The following is a 17,700-nucleotide window of genomic DNA, read 5'->3' as shown; positions in this document are numbered from 1 at the left end:
TCCCAATTTGTGAACTGAAGCCCTGTAAGTCAAAGGGAACTAAGATAACCAACATACTCACTTGAGTCATAGAAGGATTATTCCATTTTTTTTCTTCTTATTCACACGTACACATACAAACAAGTATATATAACATATCAATCTTCCCCTCTTTTTGATTTATCCATCAAAGCTGTATGATTTGCTCTTTCTCTTTACCGGCAAAAATGTGGGGAAAAAATTTAGCATTTTTAAAAAAACTATCATTCTAAACAGAGAAATGTTAGAGCATGCTATATGATTTGAAACTGTTAGCAAACTATAGTAGACATTGCAATGTAGCAATGAAGATTGAGACTATGCAAGATGGTTATAGCCATGTGGTCGCTCGGTAATGCTATGTAGCATCGAGAAAGTTTGTGTGCACGGTGGAGAGGAAGGAGAGTTTTATTAGCGACAACATGATGGTAATAGATTGATTGGTAGGCAAGTTAGTGTTATTCATGGTACTACTCCACAAAACCAAATGGCAGTAATATAGGTGCGCCAACAAACTAGCCTTGGTAATGATGAACACAAGATCTATATACGGGGAGGGTTGGCATCATGTATGCACTATCATGATGTAAGAGCTATGTAAGGGAAAGATTGGCATCATGTATGCTCTATCATCACACAAGGTGTGGGCGAGACATTGAAGTGTGGTTGGAGTGGGGTTGTGCTCGGTGTGGCATGAAATAGAAGGAAGCCAAGGCAAGGTAGCACACAAGGGATAAGGAAGCATGAATAGGTAGGGCCAAAAAAAGAGGGGGTGTATAAGATAGTGTGTGTATCCGTGCACCCTAATGGTGTGTCTCATATGGCATGACTCTGTTGTGCTTTATGCTATTCTATGTGCAATACATGTGCAACATGCATATTGCAACATCATAGATGTTTCCTTCGAGAGGAGAAAATAAATGAAATAAATGAATCCATGTTTTTCTTTGCCGCAGCAACACGCGGATCACATACTAGTGGTTGATTACTATTCTCTGAAGGTCCCCGGGAAGTTGGTTCTGTAGTCGAATAGGTCATCCATCTAAAATGAAATTTGCCATCGCATTAGAGTAAAATAAAGACGTAAATATTGCATGACCTTTCATAGTTTATGAGAGGAAGAATGAATGGGTGAGGAGAATTTAGGATTTTTAAAATCTTTGGGCCCCAAACAAAGATACAATACGCTCTTGGAATATAATTTCATAGCTCACATATAGATGAAATTGAATGCCATGTTGCTGATTATGACTCTCGTTTATTGGTGGCGGTTTACCGCTCATTGATTCCCCTTGCCTAGGTTTTCTTTTAAAAAAATATAAACTTTCTGTTTTCAAGCGCTAAATAAAACCCATGATTATTTCAAAGATTTTTTTTTGCCTTCTTTCCTTTTTTTTTTTTTAATAACTTTCTGTTTTCAAGCGCTAAATAAAACCCGTGATTATTTGCAAAGAATGTGTTTTTTTGCATTCTTTCCTTCTTTTAGAAAAAGCAAAAACTGTAAAACAAAACAAGAGATGCATCACGACCAACTCAAACTTTAGCTCCTCTTTGAAGAAAAGACCATAAGATTAAACCTTTCTTGCAAATGATAAACATGGGAAAACAAATTTGTAAACTGAAGATCTTGAGTTTGATCCTCAGTGGGTGGAGACACCACTTATGTGAGGGGAAAATTGTGTAGGGTGGCCTCTACACCCTAAACAAGCTTCAATCTCACAAGAAACACTCAAAAATGACCGCCCAAGCAACCACAAACTAAAATAGGAGCACCACCTAGCCTATGTGTGGACTAAGATACAATCCTAACGACACTTCTAGTAAAATGCTGCTAATCCTATTGCTCCCATGTACAAAACAAGGACAGAGACGACCAACCAAACTCATCAAATGATTAAGGATGCACATGGGTTTTTTACATTTTGTGTGGGTGACCAAAGAAATCTAAACTAATATAATATGGTTGAAGGGGGAGCCTTTTACACATGTCGAAATTTGTGACATGAAGGCTAAACTCCAAAACTTAAAGAAGCCTCCGTGCACACAATAAGAGGGAGAGAGAAAGAGAAAGAGAGGCCGCCGAAGGCGACCGGCCATACTTTCACCATTAAAACAAACCATACTCCAAATATATATGCCTCTTTATAATTTTAGAGGAGAGGGAGTAAGAACAAGAGTACTACTTAAATTTGAAATGGAAAGAAAACCCCCCCTAGATGGAATCCCACATGTTAATAATGTACTATAGGGAACAACTCAAGAGTGTGAGAGAGAGAGAGAGAGAGAGTGCACACCCTTGAACTTCTACTTGTGGCTTGAGAGCAAGCCCCCCATGAGCAGCACATAGAGGATGATGAAGTTGAGCAGCATGTAAGCTACTGGCCGACTCTGCCTCATGACCACCTCTACGGCCTTGCGCACCATTTGCTGCAGCACGCCTGCCATATTGGAGACCTGCACCTGAAAGCACGTCTTTGCCCTTGGGTATCTCGCCTGCAACCAAAGCGCCCACCTCCCTTCAACCTTTTTCAGGCTAGCATTCAGCTATTTGTCTTAATAATCGCGATTTAACCAAGTTAATAATCGTGTTGGGAATCGCCTTTGAAAATAATCGTTTACCTTTGCCTTTGAAAATAATCGCATGATTAAATAATCGCCCTGTTTCCTTGAGGCTTCCCTCTCACATCTTACCTCCTCCATACCATAGCCTCAAAGCTTTTTTAAAGGCTCTCTCCCTCTCAACCTTTTGTCCTCTTGCCACCAAGTTGTTCTCTGCTACTTGGTAATGGAAATCAACACTCTGATCGTAGATGAAGACATTGTCAAATTCTCACATAGGTTAGCGGCATAAAAGATACCCGACAAAGAGTTAGTCGTGCTGATGGAAGTAGGAGATGGGTCGGTCTCAAGACAGCTGTATGATGCGGAAATGTCGCACCCCAATTCACCAAGAGCTCCAACCATGGAAAATGACAAAGCTGTTTCGATTGAAAAAGTAAACTCTAGAGAAACAAGAGAGAAAATGGGATCAGCTCAAGGGTCTAAACTTGAGGTATTAACCCTCAAATCCGGGGTTCCTCAAGGTCCCATCTATACGAATGAAAGTAAGGCAACAAGTGCATCAGCAGCTCGTAGGCCTGGCATTTCATTTGCTAGCATACTTAAGGGGCCCGCGACTCTAAGGACTATGGAAAAGGTACATCAGAAGGGTTGTCAAGCAAAGCAAATATTGAAAAACTGCAGAATGCAAGAGCTAGACTCGAGCAAGAGCTCAAGGAAGTCAACAAAATGATTGAGTCCGGCCCTAACAACAATAAAAGAACTTGCTCTCAAGCAAATGAAAGCGGGCTGGTAGAAGACAGGCTGGCAGATGAGGCCTTTTGCGCTTAAAAAAGCCTTTGCCATAGCAGTGGAGGTTGCCGAGGCTATTACTGTGGCAATTCCACAAACACTTATCAAAAAAAAGTTAACTAGGCAAGCTAAGCTGTAAGAACCCTAGGAGCTAGAGACCTGGATCCTCCACCCAACCGCCCATACTTATAGGCTCTTAGCCCTAGGATCCCCTGTCCACACTGCTAGGAGGATCCAGGTCTCTAGCTCCTAGGGTTCTTACATTCGTATCAGAGCTATGTTTGGAAGGCAGGGCATGGTCCTCTCCACTTCTCCTTTTTTGCATGTTCATGCAAGCAAAATTATGAAGCTTGGCTGTGCGGGCATGGCCGCTTAGCAGGCACCGTAGTCCAGCTTGGCTCATGTGCAGGGCCGCTTGCGGTGAGAGAGGAGGGAACAGAGACCACGACCAAACACAGCCAGAGGGGGCTCATCTTGAGCGGGACGGGCTGGGGGACAGTTCACGTCACAGGGGCGACCTCCGGGCAGCACTCGAACGCGCAAAATTCTCTTTCTCTCTCTCGCGCGGCACTCTGCTGCGCCATCGCCAGGCCTAGAGTTTTTTTTTTCCCACTTAAGCGCCCAAAGCCCTTTTCCCTTAGGGCAAAGGACATATTTTTGTGTCATCTAAGGATCAGTGTCCACCACGGGCTTCTGTAGCGGCGGCAGGTGACATGCTGGACTACCTTGCATGTATCACTAACTAAAATACATCGGCCATGCAGCAAACAACAGACCCGAAACAGCTGCAAAGTTTGGAAAGCTCGCCTTCCTAAAAATGGTTTGGGATGTGATGGTCGAGCAAAGAAGTTTAGGTACACATACCATCGTGTTTGTTTGAGAAAGGGAACTTGTGCTTGCCAACCTCGGGTAAAGGTTCCAAACAGGGCTACTAGGCAAAGACAATGTTGATGCTCGGTTTAAGGTTCATGGAAGCTCGAGCATCAACACGACAAGTTTATACCGGTAAATTCTGAAGTAAGCCTTAAATTTCAATTGTATTTATCAATCTATTCAATACCTATTTGAATAAGTATAGCATCAGTACGATCAGACATGCACGACATGTCTTGAAAAATTATCGTGCTACGTCTAAGCCGGATGTTTTGAGTCACTCCGGATTTGCAAATAGCTTTTCCATGCTTCGACAACCAATTTCAGGTGTGCGGGCAATTTAGGCACTCCAAACACAAGCACGACTTGTGACAGGCGTGTTCAGCATTACACTTTTGTTGGCATCGAGCCAATGCTGGACGTGCCAACATGACTCAAGCATAACATGAGTACCTGCCACCCTGATCTGTGGCACGGATCAAGGTAGCAGTTCACTTATGATGCCCATGGAATCTCAAGGAGATCGGCACACCCTATGACTCGACTTCATGAAGGGTGCACACAGCTCGGCATGGCTGACTTCTTGTCACTGCTTCTAGAAGCCGGCAAACATGCTCGACACATGGCACTAACCAATTTGAATTGAAATTGCTTGACAAGGTTATTTCATTACATATCAGACATGCATATATGATATATGACGGTGTATATGACACACACGATAATTCTTTCTCGCGCAATAGACAAGGCTATGAGCTGCATTTGAGCGAGTTTTCCTTGACATCTCAAGACAACTGTCTACAGCACGATGATCAGGTTAGACCATGTTCAGTTTTGTTTATTTTTTCATGTTTACACCGTTGATTGGAAAGTACTGCTTTTGTGCAATGCAAAGTGCTTTGACATTTTATAGGAAGCAAGGCTTCTCCCTTGTGCCAAGGTCCTGCCCAATGACTTGGCATCAAGGGCATTGGCACACAAGTTGGGGACACTGGAAAAATAGGGCATCTCACCTCATAGCATACCTACCAATTTAGATTGTGCAAGGCACTAATAGTTTTGCCTCTAGCGTTTGAGGCTATCACTCTCGCCAAGGGCATAAAAATCTGTATTCAAGGCATGCTAACCAGGTGGCATGAATTCCACCGCTTCAGAGAGTATGCTTCCGCTATCACACCAGACACTCTGTTCACTAACAACCTAAGTTCTGGATTGTTTAAATTTATGGTTGCAGTCACTGCACAATACCACTAAATAGAACCTAAATCTGTGACTTATTTTACAGGCAAAGTGCCATATTATGTCATTTTTGCCAAGTCACGACCTCATACATGGTAAGTGGGGCAAGCTGTGGCTTGTGTTTTCTGTCCCCTCTTGCGATGAGAGCATTATACAGACAGATTGTGGAATGCTTATAGGAAAAGCTACAATTTAGGCATACGATGTCTAAGAGCACACCTTCTGGGCACACACTCTACAAAATTAAGGAAAGTTCCTCAGCCCAGCATGCTCTTCTTTTCTCTTCTTTTTCTTATTTCTTCAAGGATAACGAAACTCTTCTAAGAAGCTTTTGCTACATATTCTGCTTGTGAGTCAGCTTGAGCCAAGGTGCTCTAACTCACAGATAGCACGTGGCTAAGATGCTACTCAAATTAGTCTTCATCGGTTCGTCGATTGAACACTATTTTGCATAAGGGCTATGAGCCAAACAGGCTAAGATCCAATGACGAGAGAAGGGTAAGACCCAACTATTGGCATCCTTTGGGTGATTGTTTTCAAGCGATACCCAAGGAGGTATACATCGCCGTAATGGACAAGCAAGAGTCTTGTCATTACGGATGTTTATAGTGTCAATTTTTCCCCTACATGTTTTTAGTGCGACACTCAAGTTGAGTTTTTGATAAATCTTAAAATCACACCAGCTGCTCTCTACCACGGAGTATAGACGCAGCAATCATTTGTGACAGCATGGATGTCCATAAGAGATTGGTAGTTCACTTGTGTGGGTCTCCTGCTCTCTCTATAGCACTACAGAGTGTCTATGGATAGACTGTTTTGGGGTAAGACCTGACAGGTGAGTGCTACATCACAACTTCAGCATTGAGGATCACAGTTTGATCTCTCCCAGTTAGACTTTCATGGAAAGAATTCTGCAATCTACCATGCGGTAGAAGCCAACTTCAACTTTCAAGTTGATTTCAATCATTACGTACACGGTTAACTCTGTTGGTTACTATTACCTGCTAGTTGAGCAGTTTCTGCAAAGGGTCTTACCAAAGGGTTTGACTATGTAGATTTTAACCAAAGGGGTTGGATTGCGAGGGAAACACCCATGGTTCCCAGTGCACTATTGTTTGTGTTTTCAGGTTAGAGACGTGCTCCTCCCCATTTTCATACGAGTAAGTGAACATTACGTTCAAATCTACAGGTACGCATCTATTGATTTGGTGTTATTCCATTTTTTTAATGCTTTGCTTGGTTTTTTTTTCAAGACGTATAAGCACGCTTGAATTTTACAGAGCCATGCCAAGGGCATGTCGGCACAAAGTATTTTGGACCAAGTGTTCAATCTACCTTTTTGCCTTATGATGTTACGAACCTACTTGTAGGGTTCGATTTGGCACATGTTGTCACATGGGATACAACATTGTCTAGGAACTCAACGAGTTCGGTTTAGCCAGTGTGGAGCATGATAATGAGGGTCCCTCTCACTCTTGTTGCAGAGTGTTATCAGTTACCTCCACACACAAGTACAACTCGTACTTGATGGATGTCACTTTTCCTGACATCCTTACTTGAGACATATTCCACATGTGGAGAATATGAGTCTCTAGGGCTGACATTGGCGCCCAATTCTTAATGATGTGTCGCGACGAAGTCCCTAGGTGCTGGTTGCATCCGTTCATTAGACCATTCGAAGCACACAGTATCAGGTACAATTTCAGTGGCCAGAAATTGTCGGGTACTAAGTACAGACTTGTTGTGATTACAAGTGCTGTGAAACCACCTTAACAGAGGGTTGTTTCTACATATAGCAAAATATGCTATATTCTTGAGAATGTCTCATGGTTGGTACCTAGGTGTGATCGGGTTGTCACATTCTATTATGGTCCAAATTTGTTGCAAGACTTTCACATACGAACGGTGGAAAGTCTCGTCATGGAATTACGATTCGGATATGTTTGTGTTAAATGCATGCACACTAGGTGTTATGGGCCCGAGTGTTTAATACAAATTTATTCGGAGCGGCATGCAAATTCATGGACATTATTGTTTCAGCAATTTTTTGCACTGCCAGGGCAATCTCTCTTGCAGATTTAGTATGAGTTTACACCCTGCCATACAAGGTGATGGCTGAGTATGGGTGTTCGTGATTGGCTGCTTAAAACTCCAATCTCCTTTCAACCTAGTTGGTTGTCTCCATTCCATATCGAGTATATGGCTGGATACCCAATGATTGAGTCATAGTCTGTCGTCAGTCGTGGGCGACTGTCTGTAAATGGTTGGGGGAAGTACCTCACCCTTACTGCTGTTATTCATCCCGCGTAGGATGGGCAGCTTACAAGCATTCTATTTAGTGCTAAAGGATATGCAAAGTGCATACGTTACTAAACCATGCTAAAGGATATGAAAAGTGCATACGTTAGTAAACCATGCTAAAGGATATGATAAGTGCATACATTAGCAAGAAGCGAAACAACTGGATCGGTTACCTCTCTGGTTTGGAGTTTGCTTCATATGATGAAAGTCATGTTACAGCTAGTTTTAGTCTCTGCCTGTTATTCTCAAGTTATCAACCTTAATCATCAGTTTTGATGGGGTTGGCTACTGGCAAGAAACCATAGCAAGTCAAGGACTTGGTTACTGCTGATAAGTATGTCAGCATAGTACTTTCATGGAAAGATGAGCCGAGGTTATATTGCACATTCAAGTACCTTCAGAAAGTCTGAAACCTGGGTATGCATTTAGACACCTCTTAGTTAGGATAAATCGTTTAACATACTCAAGTGAGTTTTAAATGGAGTCTTCACATTATGTTGGTTATGGGTCGGTTAACCAAGACGGTTGCACAGGGAAAACAATGTGGAAAATCCAGATGTTATTCTTGATTTCATTGAACCTCCCAATGAACCGGGTTGCGATTCAACAAACCATTGGATCCATGAGGGAGGCCACGGTGGAAAACATTGGTGTTCTTATGAAGATATCACCACTTGTGTTTTCGATGACGAAAACTCTTCCAAAGGGGGAGTAATGTCAGGACACGGGTCCTACGGGTAGGGCCCTACCCTAAAGGGGGATCACGGACCGCGGCCACGGGCTAGCTAGCAGTGTAGACAGAGGATCCTAGGGCTAAGAGCCTATAAGTATGGGCGGTTGGGTGGAGGATCCAGGTCTCTAGCTCCTGGGGTTCTTACATAAGCTAACACTGATATTTGGGTTCAGTGAAAGAATCTTGAACAGGTTGGAGATGATTCAATTGCTTCATGGTCCGCAAGTTCTTGGACATGGAGGAGCAATTGAAAGTACTTTCTACCTAGCTAAAGGTTTTTTCTCAGTGAGATTCAAAGAGGCCTCCAATGTGGTAACGATCCTTGACAAAGGGACCCTTATATTTAATGTTGGGTATGCAAGCCTGGTAATGGTGTCTTAGCCTATGGGAACACTCTTTATAGCATGCAGGCAAGTTTAGTTGGAGTTTGAGTCTGCATGGAAAGTTTGGTTACATATATGTTAGGTTATTTACACGAAAAAAAAAATTAAGCATAGCATGTACTTTCTCTTTTCAAGCTATGTCAATATCTCTCTCTCTCTCTCTCTCTCTCTCTCTCTCTCTCTCTCTCTCTCTCTCTCTCTATCCATCTCGCTCTCATTCTGTAGACCTCCTCTCACCATGTTTCCTTCCCCGTGGCACCCACCATAGGTGGTCTCGTCATTTAATAGTACTACGGTTTGTGTAGTGCCTTGGGAGCCAGTGTTCGACTCGGCTGAATATCTTCAAGGGTTTAATCCTGTCTGGGTTGAGTTTGTGGGTATGTCTAGCTGGCTATGGGATATTCTCAGGATGCTTGCCAGTCAACTGGGCACCCCTTTATTTATACCTAGCAAGAGAGGGTTTGGCAGAACCTCAAATAGGGTTTGTATAGGCTGGGAGCTTCTAAAACGCCACGTAAGAGCATGATAATCAATGTTGGAGCTGGGCTTGTTACTATTCCGCTAAACTTTGGGAAATACTTTGGAGCATGTTTTAAATGCAACAACTTTGGAACTTTGCCAAGGATTGCCCCGTGAAGGCTAATGGTACAGCAGCTCTGGCAACCCAGGTCCCAGTGACAAGGAAACCCCGATGGAAGGGGTGAGAAGCAAGGCGGCAGTAACAAAGGGGCAAGTGCAAGGAAGGATAAAGAAAATATGGTACGCGACAAAATGGATATAAAGATGTAGGAAAATATTGTGGAGAAATCAATTCCCATGCAACGAATCCTAGAAGGCTCATGCAAGGATAATGTAATCATTACTCCCGTTTCTCCCCTGAAATTTATGAAACGGCGACAGCTATTGAATTCCTTGGTCTGAAAAGAGCAAAAAGGGTGAAGGCAGTGGCAAGAGACTCCAAAGTGCTCGAAGTCGTGAGAACACTAGAGGGGAAAGGATCTGCTCCATCCCCCACCCCCTTGCAAGGAGGGGGGTACACTATCCCACTTCACAATCCATTTGTAGGACTGCAAGAAAACAAATCCCCTCACCTGAAACCCCCGGATTCTCTTGAGACCAAAGAGAGGGAGTGGCACAATTCAGATGCTGAAGAATTTGTTCCTCTATCCCAATGAACCCCTCATTAATGATGGAGTCTCTCACTATAAAATCTTGGAACGTAAAGGGGTTGAAGACCCGAAAGAAGAGTACCCTTTTCTGAGAGAAGATAAAAAGGAAAATGCAGTCAATTGCTGGGCCATCCAAGAACACCACTTGGAGGATCATAGAAAGAAAAAGAAGGCTCTAGGAAAGAAACTTGATTTCTATGGAGAAGGAAGTAACGGTTTCAGTGGAATCCTCAGTATTGTGGACAGGGAATTGGAGCCAAAGCTGGTTCTAAACCACCCCTCTGACAGAATCCTGGGAATTATAATCAGATGGGAAGGGCATCCCTTCACCATTGTGAAAGTGTATGGCCCTTGCAATGCAAAAGATAGAGCTAAACTATGGATGCAGCTTAGAGATACTCCTATTGAAGGAGAGTGGTTGTTAGTTGGCGACTTCAACATGGTAGAAAAGAGCAAGGATACAATAAGATCCTCTAGTATGTTGGCTGGCTCAGAAAGGACTAAATTGCAAAAATTGTACGAAAAGTGGGCGATGATCGACTTATGGAATGTTGGCCCATGGAACAGCATGCCAGGTTTCACCTAGACAAGTTTCTAGTATGCCCGCACTACCTCCAGGCTGGACATATGTTACTGCTCACACCAAGCTAACTGGATATCGTCGATGCTAGAGATGAAGGTAGTCCCAACAAAAAGCCTTTCAGATCACATACTCTTGCACATACATTTTAAGAAGAATAAAGAGGAGGATCAAACCCCAGGAGGTAGGAAAAAACTACTAGTTACAGGGGCACACCTATTGAACGACCCTCTTTTCAGGAATCTAACCAAGAGAGCATTGGGTAAGCTTAGAAAAGATGTCGATCTCAACAAACACAATGTGTGGGACCTATTTGCTCAAAGTAGTTAGAAAGCAATCAAAAATTTGGACGCCCGATTTAAAACATATAGGGAGGTGCACTTTCTTCATCTTACAGGTGAGGTACAACAGCTTACCTCCACAAAAGCAAATGGGCTTGCTACTGAGGACGAGAACAAGCAATGACTTGATGCCAAATCTTGACTGGCTAATGAGTAACTAGCAGATATCAAAAAGGCAAGGATTCTCTCTAGGGAGACTTTTCTACAACCTGAAACCTCTAATCAAACTCAATTTTTAAGGGCTTTAAAAATCAAGAAGAGTCAGGGCCATGTCCACTCGCTCTATGATGAGAAAGAGATAAGAATTCTTAACCAAGATGAGATGGGCGGTCGGATGTTGAACTATTTTAGCCAGATCATTGGACGACCAAAAATCCAGTCCTAAGAAGTAGATGAAGCTAGAAGGACCTTACTTCAGAGTGTCGAGAAGAAGATTCCCAGCTAGAAGCTAATATCCTGGAAGGGGCATTTTCCAAAGACGAATGTTCACTAGCATTGGAAGCCCTTGCCAAGGAGAAGTCCCCTAGTTGGGATAGTATGACGACAAAATTCTTTAGAGAATTTTGGTATGATTTGAAGGCCCTAGTCACACGTTTGGCCAACAAAGCCATTATCGAAGAGTCGCTGGAGATAAGTGTAAAGAGAGGTCTTATCAAACCCATCCCAAATAGTTTTGTTGTTCTCAGTTGAAACATTGGTGCCCTATAACGATGATGACGGTGGCCTAAAAAAATGTTGCCAAGGCAGTAGCCCTCAGACTATCCCCCTTTCTTAACAAGATCATATCTCCCCATCAACATGGGTTCATCAAAGGAAGGTCCATCTATGATAACATCTTGGCAGCAATGGTAGATATTGAATATGCAACTTTCACAAAGAAAGAGTGCATTTTGTTGTAGCTAGACTTGGGTAAGGCTTATGATAGAATAACATGGACATATATAGAAGCAGTAATGGAAGATCTGGGCTTTGGGCTTCGCCTATGTCGTCTTATTCATGCACTAGGGCATGGTAGCCACTCAAAGCTCCTATTTAACGATAGAATAGTGGGCTCTTTTGAGGTCAAAAGGTCTATTAAGCAGGGATTCCCTCTAGCACCCCTGCTTTTTGGCATAGGTTCACATCCTTTAATCATGACGCTCGAAGCTTGTGCTGAGCCTAGGGAATTGCAAGGCTTGGATCTACCAGGAAACAACCAACTACTTGCAAGAATGTTTGCAGACGATTCTCTCATGTTCTTGAAGGTGCGTCCCAGGTCATCAAGAAAGCTCTGGAGATTGTGCAAATGTTCTCGGTAGCTTCAAGATTCTAGTGTAATATAGAGAAGTCAAGGCTGATATCCCTATCAGAACATGACTCATTTGACCCTTCCAACTAGTCGGGGGAGATTGTCACAAAAGGGAATATTTTCAGACATCTTGGGCCCCCTTGGGGGCGGACGTAACTCACAAAAAAATGTGTAAGTGGGTCCTAGAAAAAAAAAAACAAAAATGAGTAGGTGGGAGTATAATCTTCTACTATTTCCAAGTCGGATAAAAGTGATTAATGCCTTTATGCTCCCGTATATTGCCTTCACTAGCCCGCTTCTCAAGAAGGCTAAGTGTCACTCAAAAGAGTTCTTAAAACCGGTAAAAAGGTTCTTATGGAAAAATAACACAAAGTCCTTCAAGCCATGGCAATGGGCCTGTTGGGAGTCAGCCGCTCGACTAGTAAATCAAGGAGGCCTCGGAATTCTCAACCCTGTGGCCTATGCAGAAGCTTGTTGTGCCAAATTTGTAGTCTCTTTGTCTAAACAAGATGAAGGTTGGGCTATCATGATCAGAGATATGCTAGAAGCAACTAAACTTGGTTCGAAAGGAGGAAAGTGGAGAGGGGTAGAGGTTCATGACAAACTATTAGCCTCGACGTGGGCTACCCTAAGTCTGGGGGGCGGCTCAGGGGAATTGGTAAGGAAATGCAACAAAGCAGCGGGAGTCCTAAAGTGGGGGGAAGAAACCATATACTTCAAGAACTCCATTCTGCATTGGTCCCCCTAGCTTTCCAAAGTTGTAGATCTGGCGCAAAATCCCTATTGGATAGAAATAGCCAGGAAACTGAATAATAAGGGTCTAAACTGACTCAGGCACTTCTGGGATAGTGATAGCAAGAGTTGGAAAACCACAGAAATTCTGGTAACCCAATTCCAACTTAATAGCCTGGAGGTTTTGCTAGTCAACAAAGTGATATAAGAGCTAGTGGAGTGATGCCAATCTGTGACTCAGAGTTTTGACTGGAATGCCTGGAAATGGCTCGAAAGCAGCCTCTTATAGAAACCTTATTCTAAAGGCAATTACCATACAATGATGCTAAAGAAGAATTGGTCTAGTCCCCCTTAACAAGATATGGAAGAAACAATGGTCGGAGGAAAGGTGGGGGCAAATAATGGAGAACATCTGGGCGCCAAAGATTCCGCATCACATGAAGGTATTTCTATGGAAAGTAATTAGGGGTTTTCTTCTGACGGGGGTGAAAATTTAGGAGAGAGGGATAGGGACAGATCGATGTCTGGGGTGCACGTTGGCTAGTGAAGATCTGGCCCACCTATTTATGGAATGCCCAGCTATCAGATGCCTTACCGATAAAATATGCAAGTGGGTCCAAAGAACATGGAAAATTGGTTTTTTCAAGACTGATTTACTCCTTGGAGGTAAGAACTTGGGTAGTCCTGTCCTCCTCGTCTGCACTCAAGCTATCAGATACTTCTTTTTACATAATGTATGGCAAACAAGGAACCGCGTGTGTTTGAAGGAGTTCCTGAGGTGGCAACCTTCACAAATTTTATACAAGAAAGTAGAGTGCTAATATGGACGCTTGGGCGCAAGCAAAACTCTGATGATTGGTCTAGGGTTACATGTGCCTTGTTGTCAGTGGAATGCTTAGGAAAGGGGAAAATCTTGAAAACAGAAGATTTGTGAAGAACATGATGATTAACCTTGTGTATCAAGGGCAAGGGGGCAGGTCGTTAGGGGTGGCTCCCAGATAGCCGATATAAGTATGGTCTCTGGATGATGTCATGGCTCGACACGAGCATGGCAAGTCCTTGTAATTCTTTTAGATGATCAATATAATTCACTCACAAATGTGAGTTTTGCTATTAAAAAAAAAGAATGTACTATAGGGCAAGTTAAATAGCACTCTCGTGCATTCAAAACTCAAGCGATACATTAGCATACGACAACTCCTTGCATAGGGTATACTAGATTCACAATAATTTTTATTTTATTTTTTTAAAGAAAACTGGATAAGACATAGATAGCACAAGGTTAGAACTATGCTAAATTTACAAATGAGGAGTTATCTGCATAGCAGCCATGAAACAACTAACAACACACAAAATCAAAATAACTGATAGAAAAAAAAAGCAAATATAAAATAGATGTTTTAGGTGTAAACTGTGTTAATTTTCGAGGCCTCAAATGTTGTCGACGTCTATTTACAACTTAAAATCCCTTGAAGGAGGGATACAGGTGGATTGTAATGTGGCTTTATGTGGGCAATGTGTGCACGGTGGTTAATGGAGTGGTAGACTAAATGTATGGTAAATGTAGAGAATGGGGTGTGGGCGAAGCTTGGGGGTAAATGCAAGAGAAGATGAAGGCATATGGTGGGTCATCCTAAGGTGGGATGGAAGTGCGGAAGGGGTGGTTTGAGTGAGAGATAGATAGTTATGGTCATGAGACCTCAAGGGTTATGGGTTGCTCTTGTGAAAGGTGAGGGACTAATGCTACGGTTTGCTTGCAAACAACTTAGAGAGAACTCCCTAATGTAAAGGCTTGTGCTTAGATCTCTTCACCAAGAATGAGGAACCCCAAATACGAGGCTAGGGTGGGTATTTATGCTTTTTCTCCAAGCAAGATTAGGAAAAATCTGGCTTAGCACTAAGTTAGCTTAGGAATAAAATATACTTTAACTAGAAAATGACAATTTCTAGCCCCCACTTGTTGAAATGTGACATGAGTCACTCTCAACCTCCTAGACCCCTTATTTGAAAAAGAGTTTAGAGAGAGGTGATGAGATGGAGAGGAAATATTTTTACAAGACATGGTAGTGAAAATTCAGTACATTAAATGGGTGAGGTAGAAAAGATTTGATGACGAGGCTACATTCCCTCATTGGCCCCTGCCTCCTTGGCACGGCTTTGCCTTTTAGTTCCTTGATGGGCAGCCGTTATTTATGCAAAGGGGCCTATGAGTGGACCCCCATTGCTAGAAAACCTACTGAATATGTAGGGCCTGCGGCCATATGCATGGATGTGCATAAACATGAGTAGATATGATGATGGTGCTAGATTTTTTATAGTGTATAAATACATGGATGCAAAGTTCTTTTGTTGATGCTATGTTATGCCATAACATGCCCAAAAAGATATCCCTATATGTGCTTGTCTATAAACATGTATGAATATGCATAAACAAAAACAATATTTTATACCGCTCTCTCTCCCTCTCTGTCTTGTAAAAAACAGAGCAACTCTCTCTCTCTCTCTCTCTCATGGGATCATGGGTATGGCTAGACAGTACATATTCCTCCCTCTCTTGCTCAATTTTGTGCATACATAGTAGCTCTCTTCCTCTCATTCCTCTATCTCACAGGTTATGGCAAGTTGGACCAGGCCCATATGTGAGAGAATTTGAATTCCCACTGTTTCGGGGAGTAACTCACCTGCCTTCGTTTATTTAAAGTACATGGGATGGAGCCATCTCTAGAGGTAAAAGCCCATACAGGGTTAAGGAGTTTAAATTGCCCCACTGAGAGAAAAAGCCTGAGTGTCAAGAGGAAGGGGATCCTGGAGGGTCCAAGTAAGAAGGGAAGGAAACACCCGCGTCCTGGCTCAGATAAGCTAGAGATCCGAGTGCTTAATTCTGAACTTAAGGGCCAATTGGATCTCATCCAGCCAACACCTATTGATAGGGTCCCAAAGTTGGGCCCAGGTTTTGAGACCTTTTTTGTGGAGGCTGAGAGCCCTTCGAAAAACTGACTGTGGTAAGGGGGGAACATCTAGGCATGACCACCAAATGGAGTCGTTCGGGGGGATAGAGTACTTGTGATTAGAGGGCGCATTCAATCAGAGATCAGCCCTGTGCCTATTCCAAGCTTGGACGATGGACCTTAACAGATCAGACCCTGTTGAGAGAATGGCCCTGCTGCCAAAAAAGAGCACTGAGGTGGGAATATGGGCCTAGCCTTTATGCTCTGCCAAGCAGAACCTGGCAGCTTTCCTAAACAGGAGCCTTGACCATTCCTCTGTAGGGTGGAGTAGAGCAGCAATGACCAACTTGAAAGCCATTTTATCAGCTATAATACTAAGGTTTTGAATGCCCAGCCCACCTTTCTCTTTGGGGAGAGTACAAATGTCCCAAGCAACCTTAGAGGTTTTCTTAGCAAAGGGGTCTCCTGCCCACAAGAAGTTTCTGCAGATTTTGGTGATCCGACTAAGATGGCACGCAGTAGGCCTCCAACACCCGAAGAAGAACAAAACATATGCATTCAGAAAATGGTAAATGACTACCACTCTTCCAGCCAGTGAGTGCTAAATGCCAATCCACCTGTTGAGTTTGGACTGGAAGTTATCACACACCCAGTCCCATCTAGCTTTGAGTGAGACAGTGAAGCCCATAGGGATACCAAGCAACCTGAAGATTTCCCCTTCCTTGATGGTTTTACAGCCAGCCCGGGCCACCCAATCGGGAAGGGGGGACTGGGAGAAGATCCCAATTTTGTTGTGATTAACTTTGAAGCCCGCGGCAAGACAAAAGAAAGTTCAATGAATCGAGGTGAGAAAATCCTTGGAGAGATTGGTATCATTATTAGCAAATTGTGAAAGGCATTGCTGATCCTCCAAGACCGGGATGGTAATGCCTTTGATGAGACCCCTAGACATCCTGTCTTTTACTAAGCACTTCAGAGAGTCAGTTACAATGGCAAACAGAAGAGGGGCAAGAGGACAACCCTGTCTCACCGACCTGGCAAGGTTGAACACATCGGACAGAGAGCCATTCAGAGATAATCTAGCACATGCATTGCCCATTAATGTTTGAACAAAAAGGACCATGTTTACTCCAAAGCCCATGTTGAGATGTAGAGAGAAAGAGAGAGAGACGAGACAAGAGACACACCATATACACTCCCAAAGACTGATTCATATTGAGGACGAGATACAAATATATAGGTGAGACCAAGTTCAATAGAGTGAGCCATATATAGCTCCAACACCCCCCACTCAAACAAAGGTCTCTAGCTTTCGATGAAAAAACCCTTGGGGAGTTCAAGGGAAAAACCCAAGCCCCTATACAATGTGAAAATATGAACCAGCGGTGATGATGTGAAAGTGAATTGTGCATCTATGTACAAATATTCAAGTGACTTAGATATCAAAATGTGCAAATGTGGAGTGTGCATAGTGCATGGTACCTAAAAGATTACAATGTCATATGTACAAAGCTATTACAATAGCAAAGAAGGGTGAAAGAATGTTAACCTGTCGCGCTTTTTGTGCTAGTTAGCAGTTTCAAGTTAGCACATCTTCAAAATGTTGGGCATCTGGTAAATTTTTTACAAACAATATCAAAATTTTTTGGAGGTTGTACATTTGGATTCCTTGTTTCAAGTGCTTTCTATTGATATATCATATGTCATAGATCTTGGAGATGTAGCTCAAGTTATTGTACTAGTT

The sequence above is a fragment of the Adiantum capillus-veneris genome, chromosome 25 (assembly GCF_014529385.1).
Source record: "Adiantum capillus-veneris isolate H3 chromosome 25, ASM1452938v2, whole genome shotgun sequence".
Lineage (NCBI taxonomy): Eukaryota > Viridiplantae > Streptophyta > Polypodiopsida > Polypodiales > Pteridaceae > Adiantum > Adiantum capillus-veneris.
Note: the sequence above shows the minus strand (reverse complement) of the source record.